At 43.7% G+C, this 14645-nt stretch overlaps 1 protein-coding gene across 2 annotated transcripts in view; it reads left to right on the top strand.

Annotated features, from left to right (window-relative positions):
• The window catches only part of LOC147733018 (regulator of G protein signaling rgs-2-like), a 76569-nt gene that overhangs the window by 57302 nt on the left and 4622 nt on the right, over positions 1-14645 (top strand). The window lies entirely within an intron of this gene.

Raw genomic sequence — 14645 nt, 5'->3', positions numbered from 1 at the left:
CTTTACGCTGCATACTTTGGTTGTCAACACATGTTATAGCAAGGGAACTACTAGAATGTGCGGTATGATGTCATCTTGTAGTCCCTACCGCGTGGGATCTCGCGAGATCTTGAGCGCAAAAGAGATCGCTTTGCATTTCAGATGGAATTGGGGGTATAACTAGAAGACCGGCGCTTAGCTTGATAAAGAAACGGAATCAGGAACTCGCCCCGGTTTTTCCCGCCGGTCTTTGCAGTTACTAGTTACTCATGCTATTTTTAGCAACAGAACTACAACAATGGAGAGGATGACATCATCTGGTAGTCCCGAGCGCGAGTTCTCGCACGATTTCGAGCGCAAAGGAGTGCGCTGTATACTTCACAAGAAAACAGGGTTAAAACAAAAAATCCTGTGCTGTGTGTCTCAAAGAAGGTATTGACAGGTAAAGGGGAATTATAAACCCGCTGTGATTTTTCCCTACTTGATGATTGAGGCGGAGGGTTACAATACCAACACCCCCTGAAGACACTATTAAAGAGCAGATCCTCTACGATTCGGTACCTCCCCCAAGACTCAGATGGGAGCTTGAGGTACCGACGGAGAGGTGAGTTCACAGAACCTTAACCATATTTATTTAGAGCCACATTACATAGGCTTGGATAATACAGCTTAAATAAATGTTGTTGGTAGAGTCTGTAGATTAATACTACTCCCACTGAGAATATGTCATTCATCTTTTCAAATACAACTCTGTGTTAGATGATATATCTGGGAGACTTTGAGGCTGGGCACACATAGTTTGAGTGCTGGAGTCTCCACATATGTTGTTCTCTAGATATAAGTAGATTTGTTGTACAGGAATAATTCTGGGCATTTTAAAAGGCTGTGTAACTACACTTTATGGTGCTCTCTCTTTCTGTTTTACTTCTTATATCTTTGTAGTGCGGGGCCTCGTAGAACCTGAGCAAGGTCCAGGTGAGGTGAGGTCAATTCCCCTACCATGAAGGGTGAGCATGAATAGACTATTTTTCTTATAATTGTTTTTGGTGAAACACATGGTTTTAGGTGAATGACACAGTCAGTTGACAATTAACTATTATACATTTTCCTCCATAGAAATCGTACTTCCTAACTGACATGGAGGGTTAATGTCTTTAGTTGTTACAGGTTGTATCGTATTCAACCGTTATACTTACTTTTTCCACTCTGGTGGTGGCGGTGTTTCGTTTTGTTTCATTATCACTAAGTGCAACTATTGAAAGAACAGAGGCCCTGACGAATGCCAAGGGATGAAATGCCCGTTAGGCAGAAACATGTTGGCCCGTTACAAGACAGATATTTGTTGACTGTGTCTCTTGCACTGTTCTAGGTTTTTAATTAGGAGGTGCTGTTCGGCCGCAGAATAAAGTTGTTAGTAGGAGGACACACCATCCTATTTTAAAGTCACTATTTTCGTTGCACTACTATTCACTTAACCATCAAACATCAGCCATCATTGACGGTTCATTTGTGTTGGTGGACCAAATCCTTTACCAGCAACAAATGGTGTGGCGCTTGATGTCCCAATGATCAGGGGACTAGCCTAACTTACACCTGGGTTTGGTCAGATGATAGGACTGATCACCAAGTCAATTTGATGGTAACCCATTGCTAAATGTTTTGGATTTGTTGACCACTTGTGAATGATCTGTACTGTGTTGGTTTTTCCTATACACATAGTGTTCACCTTCTGTTGAAATATGCTGTCTCCATGTGATTTAAAACACTCCGAGATTCTGGTAATTCGGATTGACAGCGCAGCTACATAATTAGGCTGTTAGACCCCCTGTGTTTTTGTGTTATACAAACACTACACATTACCAGTTGAAGGTAGTGATAGTGGAAATTCTTGGGTACCTGAGAAAACATATTCGTGTTCTTTGAATTTATATTATTCTGGTGAATTGATAGCTGATCAGAGTGCTGATGTGCATGATATTCATTAGTATAAAACTTTAGAGTTTTGTAAAATGCTCCCATGCTTTCAGGGTTCAAAGACTTTTGTTTGCATTGTTTAACACTTAAATTCTGAGTGCATTAATTGTAGTATTGTTGAAATTTTCTCATGAATTTTGTAAAGGGAAGAGATGATGTAGTGTGGTTATTATAGTTAATATTGTCTTAGACCTGTTTTGGTTTCTGTGTATCATTCATTGTACTTGTACGGTTGTAAACATTTTATCTTTTAGCATTTATTCCATGTTCCAGCCCTGCTCACTGTGGATTCCCAAAAACTGCTTGAGAGTCAGTTTGAGTTGGAAGTCGCAAGAGGTGGACTGCTGAACTTGGGCTCCTGTTCATGCAACTAAATTAACCTTCAAATTTATCTGGCGTCCCAGATTTGTTTATAACACCCAGATATGATAACGATAGTGAGGAGCAGAAAAGGCTGGATTTATGGCTTCTTTACCAATGCTTGGATTGGATGCCAAATTTATTTGCATTTGGTAATGCATTAAAAATGTGGATCAAGGCTCTTTGAAAAAACGCCTCTGGAAAGAGCAGTCAGGGGTGAGGTTTCATTTCAACTCTGGTGGGAGACCCTATTTAGATCAATCAGTAAAATGCTTATCCCTTAAAAAAAATAAACTGAATGTATCTCATGCAGCTTTGAAGGAATCCCAGGTTTCAGGGGCGGTGCGTCCTTTGGGGGCGTTGCCCCACTAGCCATGGACGACCGTCACGCTGAACAGGCAGGTTAAATGTAAATAATAAACTGAGCGTGAGCTCACTCGCAAATTTCTCTGCGGCAACGCTAGCTCAGCTCAGCTTACCAGGACATGCCCGTCATCGCGGAAGGTGGGTGGGCGGGGATGCGGCAGTGATTGACAGCGCAGCACAGCAGTCTGCAGAAACAGCGCAGCTGCAGTGTGCACATGTCAATTTTTGGGCTAGTGATTTTTAGGACTGGCCGGCGCATGCGCACACAGTACAGTACCTTCCCCTCCCTCCCCTACAGCGAGTCAGGGTGCGAGGGACCCGGGCCCATGGGTCCCATTATGGGCAGGCACTAACCCTGCTCTTAGTCAATCCTGGCGTAGTGGTGCTGCTAATGCAGCGCCAGGATTGGCTGAGTGTGCAGTCTCCACGCAGCCTCGCATCATCCTTCCCTCCTCCCTCCCTTAATTGTGTCCTGGCTGCGAAGGCGCAGTGGCAGAGGGGCCCTTATCCTGGGTGGGTGCTGGTTTTGCCTTGCTCTCCGCTGTAGTCAGAGGCCGTGGAGTGTGCTAACATGGCCCTTCCCAAGGCGGGAGAGGATCGCACCCGGGGCCTTCTATATGGCGGATCAAGAGGGGCTGCAGCCTGACAGTGAAGACCGGGTCATCATCATCTGCGGGCTCAAGCTAACTGATTCTTCCGGCCTCATCTCCCGAGTCCCGCTGCCTTTGGATCGTTGGGATGCCTAACGAGGTGCTCAAGGTTGCTGCAGGTGGCTGCAGGGTTCATTGTACTTGACAGGTGAGTGTTGTGGTGGCGGCGGTATTTACTGTGGGTTGTTCTGATACTATCTCTAAAGTGGGCACGTGTACCCATGTCTCTTTGAAGCGGATACCGTAACCCCAAATCTTTGACTCTGAACTGCGTCCGCCTGGGTGGCGTAAGCCAGAACTGTGCAACTTCACATGCACACAATCCAGACTGGTGCATCTAAAAATACCAAAAGCAGTTTTCCAATCTGCTTGTATATTCCTGTGTTAAAGAAAGATACAGCCAGCGAAGAAACCCTCCTTCTGCGATCCCTCAAAAACAATCAATTAACCTGGTGGTGTAACGTGAAACCCTAGAGACTAATTTGTTCTCTTTCCACCTGCTCAACTAGTGGATAGCGCCTGCCTCCCCTTTTACTGATCCCTCTAGGCTCTTTTCGTCTCTGACCGACTTTTTATTGTTATTGTCCTTCTGTGTCATATTGTTATGAGCCGGTATAGTCAATGTAGAGCACGCCAATGACCATTACCTGAGGTCTCTCTTCTATACTTCAAAAGAGAATGAAATGAATAAACACATTTGCGTTGCTTGTCAATGCGTGTCTTTAAATCAGAGATGTGAATTCTGAAGGTCAGTTTATGATCTAATGTAATGGTCGGCCTGATTTATGTTTGTGACGACGAGCACAGGTATTTATAATGCGCTACTTTGCAGTTGAGCACTATCGTCACTTATGCGACCCCCCTGAGAGTGATTTGGGTGCTATCTGCAACTTCCACAAAGGTTACACATATTACACATGCAAAAATAACGCAATGTTACCCATCCCGAATCTTGGTAATTGTTTGGATCTGTTATCTTTTGGCGCTAGGATTCCACACACAGCCAGGTCACGCTACATTGCATGACCAGCTGAGGTGTCACTGCACGGATGTGTTTGTGCTGTTCCAAGTACTAGGGGGGTGTTTGTGCTGTTCCTGGGGGTGTTTGTGCTGTTCCTAGAGATGTTTGTGCTGTTCTTAGAGATGTTTGTGCTGTTCCTATGAGTGTTTGTGCTGTTCGTGGGTGTGTTTTTGCTGATCCTAGAGATATTTGTGCTGTTCCTGGGGGTGTTTGTGCTGTTCACTAGAAAGCAATTACAGTTTTTATTGCTCAATGATCTGTGTGTTTTTTGGATCCATCCCCAGGGGTGAACCCCTGGAACCCCAGTAGGTGGTTCAGGCTTGCTTGCCGCAGTGAAGTACGACAATTGTTCTACGTCCCGCCACTTTCAAATGTCACCAGCCGCCACTGCCAGGTTTTATCTTTTGAGTCCAAGTTGCTTGGGTTTTCCACAAACAACATCTGGGTATTATGTTAGATTCATATGCAGAGAATAATCTTAAAAAATTATGACTGATCCCATCGTTCTCATTCAAATTATGTTACATGAGATTGAGAACTTGTCTATTCTTTAGGGGAGCAGCGGCAAAGCAACAAATATTTACCTCCCACGAATGGTTGCAGATATTGCGACTATAAAGAATAGACCCTCATGCATGTTCTTTTCTTATGCCCAGTTTTCTTCAATGAGCACAGGATGTTTTTCAATCCCTTTTTTGTTAGACTTGGCATTAGTAGCTGTCTTCTTGCCTGGGCCATCTGTTTCAATTGCAGTGAAATGCAACTACTGAGTGGCTTTGTTAAATTTATGCTTGCCGTCAACAAGGTATTATTGTCAGCCACAGTCTTTTGATTTTGAGCAGCACATTCATTATATTTAGGGGCTGCAGGGAATAACGTGCACTTAGCTGGAAGCTACCAAGCGTGAGGACTGCATCACAATCTGCCATTTGAATATTGATTTGTGTGATCACTTAGTTTTCTTCACGCTGGCTATTATGGAGGCAAGGAATTTTCCCGATTTACCTTTTTGTGCTTACCTTCAGCTATTTTTTATATTCATATGGTTTGCAATAACTATTCAATAAAGAGTATTGATTGATTACTCTGGGACGGCGTGGCTACGTTTGAAATGGTGCTTTGCGATTTACAGCCAAGCAATGCAAAAGATCACAAATGCACAGTGGCGGCTTCTCCGCTAAGGCGGAGGAGCGTCACTCTCCCTGCCAGCCTCAAAACTTGAAAAATAAAATGATAATAACCTGTGTTTATTATCATTTTATTTTTCAAGTTCTAGTGGGCGGGGCCATCTCGGGGGGAGTCAAGAGAGGTAGCGGAGGGCACTGGTACTGGTGCACATGTGTGTTTGGCAAGCCGCCTCAGTGCGTTCAAACACCCATGCACACTGACCTGTCTCCAACCCCAGCTGCATTGCTGGGTTGGAGACAGCAAAGCACAGGCTCCCAGTTTACTGGCAGCGCACATTTTCAGCAATCAGGCCATTCCTGACGCTGCTTTCAAACATGAGGACAGCATCACTTTAGGCCGCAAGGGACACTGGCAGCCTGTGTTGCACCTGCAGCGAGACTCGAAGCAGAAGAGCGGTGGGTAATTGCCAGGTAAATTGATGTTTTTCCGTTCTTTTTTCTGTTTTTGTCCATTCCCTCTCACCCGCCTACCATTCCGCCTGCACAGCAGCCGCTACTGTAAGTGCAAACAGAATCTAAAACTAGGCAGTTTGGAACAATGCATCTTAATCAAGTCTAAAAACTCATGAAGATGAAAAACAAATCACGGGCACAATGGGCAACTAACAAGGCTGGACAGAAATTGATGACATTTTTTTCAGGAACATTTTCCTCAGAAAAATGTCTTATATTTCATTCCAGCATTTTTAGTTGCCCATTGTGTCTGGTGATTTGTTTTCCATCTCCTATGTATTTATTTTAAAATAAGTATGTTAATCTTACACAGCATTCATGCAGATGATTGGGGTGAAAAGACTATAAAAAAGAATGGTACTTTCAATATTTTTAACGTTAATGATATATGATGGGCTATTAGAAATGATGAAAAGGTTGTTCTATACAATAAAAGGCAAAATAATCACGATTGTAAGAGATATGACTGGAGGATGTAATTGGACGAGACATAAACTCAAAGGCAAAAAACCAGACTGAACCATGGATTTGAAGGCAATGGAAGTCTAGGAGTACTGTCAAGGTCAGACTAGGACAGAAAATAGGCTCAGGCTCCAAAATTAAACCCGCCCAACATTAGTGAGTTATATAGTTAAAAAGTGGCCCATGTTTTCAAATTAGGACAGTTTTGAAGTTGCAAAGACACTCTGTATTAGTGTTTTGTACAGTTTGGAAGACTGCTTGAATTGGAGCTTGCTGCCGGCAATGTTTGTTTTAATGCAAACACAAGGAGTTGATGGATTTAGTGCTGAAACTTTTCAGACATTCACAGCCAGTCACAGATCTGGGTTGAATCCATCATTGTTCTTTAGCTTAGAGCCTGTCGGAAGAGGAGCGGAATCCCCCCACCCCGCTCCCCCCCCCACAGGCTTCCCCCTCGACCACTGTCATAATAATACTGTGATCGGAGGAAAACCCTCGATGTCGGGCGAAAAGCCTCCAACAGTATGTCGCATAGGCTTGCCGCCCGACATCGAAATAGGGCCCCAAGTGCCTCGAATTGTTTTGATCCTATTAATAATTGTTTCCATCACATTACAGAATGTCAAAAATAAATGCTTTATTTGTGCTTTCCTCACTGCTGATATATTTTGAAATATTTGTAAAGTTCTATTTTTTTTGTTAAAAAAGTAGCATCTTACAGCCTTTCCTTTCACACTCAGCAAGATTGTCACATAGTTAACATTACAAAAGTCTCTCACTTTGCAGCCGGAGAAAGAAAAGTAAACACCAGTCTCCATGTTAAAAGACTAGGGGCCAGATGTAGGTAAATGAGATTTACGGTTTTTTAATTACCGAATTTTACCGATTTGGTAATTAAAAATCGGTAAATCTGAGGGGTGGATATGTAGGTACATCCAGATGTTCCTTTTACCGAATCGGTAAATATCTGTATTTACCGATTCGGTAAATAGGAATGAATGGGGCATTACCGGTCGGTATTTACCGAATCGGTAAATACCGATTCTGACAAGGGTGCAGGGGGTGTCACTTTGACACCCTCTAGCACCCCCAAAAAAGGTTCGGGGGCCATGTGGCAGGCATACCTGCCCTAAGGGCAGGTCTGCCTGTCATATGGCACAGGTGTGCATGCACACATGTGCATGCACATCAGAATCGTTATTTTACCATCAAATAGTATTTGATGGTAAAATACCGATTCTGTAATGCTTGTGGGACTCAGAAGAGTCCCACCTACATATCAATTTTACCGAATTGGAAAAATTACCGATTCGGTATTTTACAGAATCGGTAAATTTACCGATCGGTAAATTTACCGATTCTGTAAAATACAGGGCCCTACATCTCAAATTGCATTTACCGGTCGGTAACGGCCGAATTCGGCCGTTACCGACCGGTAAATGCCTACCTACATCTGGCCCTAAGAAGCAATTTGTCAAAAGTCAGAGCCTGGCTATTGACCTCTATGATAATATAGAATGTAAAGGCATCTTTATTGCTTGTTCACCTTTTGAACTTCAGCATATTTGGGAGTGCTGAAGGACCCCCCTCTCCCCTGTACCGGACCTGTGCTTCTGGCACGGGGGCAGGTTAGAGGGTGGTCCTGCAGCAAGAGAGAGAAGGCAGAACATAGGAAATGAAAGAGGAAGCGAAAGATAGGAGAACAGAGACAAAGGCACAATACGGGGATGAAAAAGAATCTACAACAGTGGGAGACAGGAAGTGTAGGGCAGAGTATCAACTCCATAGAGTCTTGGTATTTGGTAGCCCTAGCTTTCGGCACACTGCATTTAGCAGGACAGGTGTCAGGCTCCTTGGTAAACACTTTGGTGTCTGCATTTATTCTATTTATAAATTAAGCGCTGTAGGAGCTTAGACATTGGCATGCGGAGAGTTGTAGCTAATGACAAAACAGTTCAACAATTTACTATGTATACCATGTAGAGATGAGTTTACAAATAACACATTTAACACATTTTTCAGAGTGGTTAGGCTGCATACATATGGATTGCAGGTTTTGAAGCAAGCCAGAAACGTTATTTGTGGTCACAAGACCATCTAACCCCTCACTCGATGACTAATGCGCAGATTTTCACCAAATCAGATAGTGTACCAGCGCTGTTTCCTGCCTCTCTTTCTTTTTAGTCTTTGTTCCACTCACTTCATACCAGTTTCTTGTGATGCTAAGCATTTTCCCTCTCCTAACATTGGTAGAGATAATGGCCCATTTCTGATGTACTCTCAAAGTGCAGCTCTGTTTTTGAGGGCAAATGCAGGACACATCGGTATACATTTAGGAAGCCTTGCTTTCTCTGACTAAAGGTAAACTCAATGAGCTGCCTTAGGGTCACAAGCAGGCCTCTCATTTCGGGTATTATCAATCCTGCACAACACACAGAGGGGCATATGTACAAGCCCATATCGCCACCACCGTGTCACTTTTTATGACATTGTGGTGGCGACAGGGGCTTTGCCTTATTTACAAGGCAGCGTTAAGCCACTTAACGTGGCTTAACGCTGCCTTGTATACAAGGCCCCCTTTCACATAATGCTTAGCGTGAAAGGGGTGGGCAGTGGGTGTTGCGGTTGGTGTTCCTCTGCAACACCCATTGATTTTGACGCTGAACCCTATTTACAATGGCAGCGTAAATAGGAGGCAGTGCCAAAATTAAAACCAGGTAAAACCTGGTCTTAAGTTGTACAAACGAGGAGAAACGCTTTATTTCTCATTGTCTTTGCTTTTTCAATGTGTGCTGCTTTGTGCACTCCACCCCACCACTTAACCTTCCATTGTTGCTTCCAGGCCCATTAGGCTTCCTATGTCTCAGCCCGGGCTGCTGTTGCAGTTCGATCTGCTGAGGGCTCGTCTGGGCAGTGTCTGGAGTCTTATCTCCGGCACACCCCAGATTTTTACCGGTCTTTAAAGACCATATATGCAACCCATGTATATCTTGTGCCTCCCCTGGAGCATAATTCCTGTTGCCCTGGTTATAGTTCTCAAATTAACACCTTCATGTTAAACGACAGTCAGCAGTGTTTAATAACAAGACAATTTTAACTTTACAGGAATACAATTTAAATTTGGAGAAGAGTGCAGAGGTTGTTTAGAACGGGATTGTGTATTACATTCAAGAGTTACCTGCGCCATAAGTTCATATTTTAGATTTTCTCAAGGGCTGCATGTACCATTACTAGTCGCATTACTGAAATCTTGTGGAGATAAACTGTCGCTGCAGCTGCTTGATAGTAAGATATTCCCTTTGGCATCTGATGCAAATTTCATCCCGCTCCGAACTTAGTAGGATCCCTGCACCGTCTCATAAATGCAGCCAATGCTGCCACTTCGATTTTCGTTTACTACAAAAACTATTTCAAATCGCACACAGGTTAAGGTCACACTAAAAGAACTTACACCAACTAAAATAAAACATCTGACCCTAGACGGTATCTTTTTTGTTCGGGCTTTTTTTTACCTTTACTACTGTTTTGATGTCGCAGGTAAAGGGGCAGGGCTATGTGTCTAGCGCTTTACCCAGGTTCCACAAACTAAGTAAATGGACTTGACCCAGCTTCAAAGCTGAGGTGAGCCTGGTGCTTCCTTAAATGAACTCTGAACATTCTTGTCCATATTTCACCCATGTTCCTATGTGTAGCCATCTGTACACCTTGTGTAACTGACCTGCCAGACACGAGTTGAGCACTGCTGTGGTGACAGAAAAAGCGCTTTGACGCTTGGTCAGGGGTAGTAAGCACAATATAAATGCAATTACAATAGTTACACACCCTTGTAACCTGGTTACAGAGGCTGTTTGTTTTCTGATTTCAGTACCCCCTGGGCCCCCACTCTGCCTATTTCTTACATTTGGATTTTACTTTTGAATGCCTTAGTGTGAGAATGCATTTTATTAAAAGGAATATAAAGTAGGGTTACCAAAAGAAAAATGCCAGCCATGTGTTGTTTAAAGAGCCTGCAAAGGCCTTGTCTTGACGCTAAATGGCTTTTCAATCTTTGTTCCCTTTAATTATCAGTCATGGATCATTCAGGCAATCCTAGAAAACAATTAAAATGCATTCTGTTCAAAGAATGCACAGATAAGTGCTGAAAATAGGGTTTAGGGGACTGCTTATTGTTGTACCGTTTGGGACATCAAAATAATGAGCTGGCAACCCTAATCACAAGATTGGAAGTTTGTTGCAGGATGAGCACAATATTTATTTCCTCCACCCTCGATCCCTGGACCCTGAATAATGCCATAAATGCACAGAAAGCAGTGGGCAACATTGGCATGCATGATAGCGAAGCGTAATATTGCTCAGTTGTGGGGAGCAAGCCAGTCGCACTACCCACTAACCCTGCACTCAGTGACCCCACTGCACTTATGCCACTTACCATGAACTCACATAGTTCTCTCTCCACTTACCCTACGGTCAAATGAACACCCCGCTGACTCTGCACTGACAGTGATCACTCTGCACTCACAATGCTCTTGCGCTGTTCACCCTGTACCTCACCCTGCAGCCATACGAGCACACTACTCACCCTGCTCATGTGACACTTCACTCACCTGTCCGCCTCACTGCTCACCTTGCAATCTCACTCAAAGAAGCCCATCACTAACCATACATTCATTTGTCCCACTCTGCACTCAAATTCATATGGTCACCTCACTCACCCTGCAGTCACTCCTCTCACCCTACTCGCTGTTATATCATTCACCGTGCACTCATATGGGCACTCCTGTTACCCACACAGCGCAGAGCGCTAGTGTGCCTGCTACAAAGAATGTCTACCATGCAGATCATAGAACTTGGTATTAGTGAACTACGGTAGCTCTATGAAAAAGTGAAATGTTGGTCAGAAAGGGGCTATAGAGAGATGAGGTGCATTGGTGGAGAGTGGTAGTGAGGGAATCATGGAGAAGGAGGAAATGGTAAAGGGGGCGCTCAAAAAGTCTGTTGCACCGGGGGCAACCAGTTTTAGGGCCAGCCGTGGCTGGGAGTCTTAGCACCCCCTGAAGTTCGGGTCTAGTTGCACCCCTAGCTTCTTCCCAAGTCAGAAGTACGTTTGCTGCCTGTTTTTCATACCCCCCTCTCGAGTCAGGGCTCTCTGATTGGAGTAGTCATTCAGAACCACTAATCAACATGCAGTTTCTGCAGCAGAACACTGCTTTGACGTCAGCACCCAATGAACGGGAAAGCAGGAGAGATGCCAGGGAGTGCCGCAAATTTTGTATACATAAGTTGCAAAATACTTCAACTTTGCTAATGAAACAGCACTTCTTCACTGTTGCCTTTTGCCTCATGGTTTCTGAATTTGAAATCTGGTTCCTGTCGTTCACCTGGCATTTTGAATCCTTCCCCTCAAGGTTATCCTGGTTTGTACCCTGACAGCTACTGCATTTTACTGCAAGGAATTTACAACGGTTGTATCTTTCCTGAAGATTTAATTTTCTGGTAGGTAAGAGTGAAGAGCTTTTTGTTGTATTTTTTAAAAGCTTCGCTCCTTTCCCCTTCGTCCCACTACTAGTGGGAATGTTGGAGGCTTCAAGGAAGAGCGGATTTGAAGATAATACCATAGGTGCTGATTTTGGTTCTGGGGACCCAGGTTCGAGTCCTGGCATCGGCTCAACATCATGTGATCCGGGGCAAAATCACAAAATCTCCCTGTGCTTACAAAAAATGAATATGTGCTTGTGTAATGTAAAAGATGCTCCTGTAAGGTGCTCCAATACCTTTGGGTCATGTTCACGCTATATAAAACAGCAAAAAATATATAAAAAAATGTTGTGAGCACTCCTGTTTCCAGGTACTGCTCAGGACTGTAAATGAAGCACAACCTAAGGATGGCAGAAGCAAGAACCCATCCATACATCGACTGACTGTGGAGAAAAACAGGCACACCCCTCACCTGTGTTTTGGCAGTGTTTATACTAATTTATCCTAAATGTTGTGTTTTATGTGAAAAGTAAACCACCAGTGTAATTTTTTGGGTCAAATGTTTTCTTGGAGACTTTTCATTTGAACTTTATAATAAGCACAAACACTAAAAAACTTCAGTTTACTAAACACTCTTACTTTATTTAATAGTATTTGCCCTTTATGATGTGGGATCTGCAGGAGGGAATGTCCATCAATGATGTAGAGTACTAGCTTCCAGAACTTTTTTTTCAGGTGGTGGGGGGGAAGGGGGGGCTCGACGTGTAAAAAGGTTTAGATGGTGGGGCTCAGCTGACAAAAGTTTAAAGACCTCTTATGTACATGAAGGGGGACCTTCCTGTACATAAAGAATCTTTCCCCTGCACGCAGGCACCCTTGCACTATGGTGCAAGGGTGTCTGTGTTGGGGCTACACTGCTGATAAGTGTAGCACCAGCGCAGGGGGGAACTCAAGGCTGCACCATATCCTTGTACATGTGGTGCAGCCTTGTGTTTCTGAAGTGGCGGAGTGAGGTGTTAAGCCATGACGGCTAACGCCCCACTCCGCCATTTCCTTGCACCACTTTCCTTTACATATCCCCCAGATACCGTTGCCCCATAGTGGCCTCAATGGTATAACAGTGACTTTAGTAAGTAGTTAATATTATTTAGCCTTGCCTCCTAATGTTCAGTCTAAGGGAAGAGGCAAACGTAATATTGCAAAAAAAAAGTAAATGCATTTAGAAAATGCTATATTTTTAGAATCTATACCATGCTCCCTTTAAATGAATGAGGGTTTTCAGTATAGCAAGGCCCACTCCAGCTTTCGGCTCAGTCCTTAAACAAGGCAGCTGGACTTTAGTGCCTGTATAAACCAGCTACGGAGGGCTATAAGGCTATTGGAACATTCAGCCACTAGAGGGCAGGAAGTTCTAACAAAACAAAGGCCTCAAGGAGCCAGAGGGAATTTAAATTCCCTTGAGCTCCATCAGACCTTTGTTCACAGCAACAGCTGTGAACAACAACTCTAGAATGTTGCAGCTCTGTACATTTAAAATTGCATTATAAGCCCAGAGTACTCCATTATCTTCAGCGGAGGTCCCAACATTCCAGTGTTCTAATATAGCCTTTCAGCCCGCCGGCTCAGGCCTTTAACCAGCTATGGAGGGCTATAAAGCTATTAGAACATTCTGCTACTAGAGGGCAGAATGTTCTAACAAATAAAACAAAGGCCTCACTAAGCCCGAGTGTTGGAGCTCCGGGCTTTTACCGGCCATTAGAAGCTTAGAGCTCTCCATTGTTTTCAATGGAGCTCCCAACATTCCAATGTTTTAATATTTGTAGGTGCTTTGCTTTCAAATGAGAGGGGCTTCCAAGGTAAAAACCAATCAAGCTTCAGTCTTGTATTGTCCTACTCGAAGGCCTTTGCTTGTCACCAATCAAAGATTTGACTGATGAAGCCATAAACACCTGATCACGTATTTATTATCCTGCAGTCCTAACACATCTACACAGAGGCTGTGGCAGAAGATACATCCAGTCTACTCAAGACCCCGCCCCACACATCCTCAAATAAAAGTGTGTGTCTGACTCCTATACATGTTATACATTTATGACAGAATACAGGCAACAGAGTCTATGAGAATCTGTAAAATAATTAATTCTATTGCAAGAAACCCCTATATTACAACTCATATTCCTCTGACATCTATGACCTTCTCCATCTCCATCCACCAAGGGGTCACCTTCTTCCTCAGTCTACAGCTTCTATTATACTCTAATCATCTCTTACCCATGCTGCTCTCTGCAGACATTTTCCTGGCTCAGTATCCATCTAGCAGTATTTCATTTCTTATTGTTTCAAATATATTAAAGCTGGGCTACATGCAAGTGAATGTCAGTACTCTGTATACAGGCTTTACTTATGTGAATGTCTGTGGTGCAGGCTCTGCAGCCATAGAGGCCAAGTGTTAGTGTCATGGACCAAAATAGTTTATTTGAAGACACTGGCTATGGAATTTTGGGCATCTGTTCTAACATGTCAACTGCCTGTGCTGAAAGGTGTCAGCATATTGTAGTGGAAGGTCATCTTAGTTGCCCCATGCACCCTCCTCAGCTTCCTTCTTTGTCGTATGTTAGCTAGGTGATTGTTCTGTTTGAGTTTAGTATCCAATAATTCAGAAGGCACAAGCTGAACTATTATTTCAGTAAGGTTGAACTTCCATTCATGGCCTCTCTT

Source organism: Lissotriton vulgaris, chromosome 2_1 (genome assembly GCF_964263255.1).
Source record: "Lissotriton vulgaris chromosome 2_1, aLisVul1.2, whole genome shotgun sequence".
NCBI lineage: Eukaryota > Metazoa > Chordata > Amphibia > Caudata > Salamandridae > Lissotriton > Lissotriton vulgaris.
The sequence above is the reverse complement of the archived record's forward strand: the minus strand, read 5'-3'. Positions and strand labels throughout refer to the sequence as shown.